This window comes from Sesamum indicum, linkage group LG2 (genome assembly GCF_000512975.1).
Source record: "Sesamum indicum cultivar Zhongzhi No. 13 linkage group LG2, S_indicum_v1.0, whole genome shotgun sequence".
NCBI classification, from domain to species: domain Eukaryota; kingdom Viridiplantae; phylum Streptophyta; class Magnoliopsida; order Lamiales; family Pedaliaceae; genus Sesamum; species Sesamum indicum.
In genome coordinates this window covers 16114621-16116497 of record NC_026146.1, presented here as the reverse complement: position 1 = coordinate 16116497, position 1877 = coordinate 16114621, and positions in this window count along the sequence as shown.

The following is a 1877-nucleotide window of genomic DNA, read 5'->3' as shown; positions in this document are numbered from 1 at the left end:
TCAGTCTCTAGTTTGAGTCCTCTATCAATCAACTCTCTTCTGTGTGCCTCCCTGTCGGCATGCAGTTTAGGAATGACCTGGTTTAATCTATGAATTTCATCTTTCACAGCGGTCAAGTCCCTTTGAAGCATCACATTGTCATCGATCACCTGTCTATTCTCAGCAAGAAGCCTCTGAATGTCTCTTTGTTGGAGGTCAAGTTCCTCTTCTAGTGCCACAGGATGAGGTGGATGGGGTACTGGCCCTCGATGCAGAATTTGACGTGGATCTTCACGCACACCTCGAAAATTATCAGGGTGGCGAGGCATCCGATTTCTACTAGCCATATCTAGGAACCTGTGTAAGCCATTATATGAGTATCAGTAAACAAACACCCGGGGTATTTCCAGTGTACACTGGATGAGGGCAATTGGACTTCGTGAAAGAAACACCAAATTAGATGGATGAATTTTGATCTTCCTATTCTGATACTGGATGCAAAATAGTTGCATGACCATCATTTATTCACACATTAGTCTTGAAGCAGATCACTTAGCTGGGTCCATTCACTTACAGAGAAATGCACAAGAGTCATGAAGTTTTTGTGGAGAAATACTTCTAGTCATGTTTTGCTAAAATAGCTTCCTAAAGAACTTAAATATTATAAGGGTCATCGACAGTATACATTAATCAGTCAGTAACTTCAATAATGAAATCATTGATAAAACTTCCAAGAAAACTTATTCATGCTTACGCTAAATGGTAGAAACAACTTCCCAAGATCTTATGTACTTCATTCGAGAGAGACATAATTTACATCTAATAAAAGAAATTCTAGAATCGGTTCGATTCACAGTCAGTCCCAGAATCAGAACTGACCAGTACATAATGTTCCATCAAAGGTTGCCCAAAGCTGAAACTGTAACAACATGAGCTTATGCAAACAAACATTACAGTAAACAAACAAGAATCATCCGTTGGAGCAAATTATAATGGAGAGAAGATGTGGAAAATGGAAAAATAAAAATCCACAGAACCATCTGTAAAAGGTTGACAAAAGGAGAAAAGGAGAAGTAATTCCTATCAACCAGTTACCATATGCTGCAGGGTAATATTTCATCTTACAAGGAAATGAGAATAAACGAAACAAATTCTCCGATTACATTTAAGATACAGGAAGAGACTAAGAGTGACGATGGGCAATGACGCAAAAGGCAACTAAATCTATAGAAAAAGAGGAAACTTGTTCAAAGTGCAAGTGTTAGCTATTTAGGGAAGGCTTTATGAGTAGGATACATATAACTCAAATATTTACCTGCCTGAAAATGTCGTTTAGTTAACACGTGTCACGAATGTATATAAGAAGTGACGCATGCATTTTCCCAATCCTTCAACTAAACTTTGGCGGGGGTACGTTGCATGAGCAAGTTAGTTTCTTCTCATATTTCTAAATAGGTAAATTATAGCTTCGAACACAACAAGAACCCTTTTAGGTCTCCTTCATGCTAATTTAACCATTCAACATTTCATTCTCTAAACCTACGCCCATATAAAATACTTATGATGCCAATCTGAGAATCCTTCAGAATTTAACAGTGCTTGTTCACAATCTATCACCATATATCAACTATTAAGATAAAGAATGGAAAGAAAAACCCAAACTCCAACAAAAACTTTTCACTACTAATAACAAATACAACCCACTCTGGATCCCATTCAAATCATAAAAGTGATCTCTTCTCCAAATTCAAGAGACAGATTTCCGAGCAAAATTGCACGATGCTACCATACAAACTAACAATCACAGACATACAGGCGTGTATATCATGTCAGCCCCAGAACATAACTGCTAAATTTTTATCACGAAACAATATAGGGTTCAAAGAAAGACTGCCACT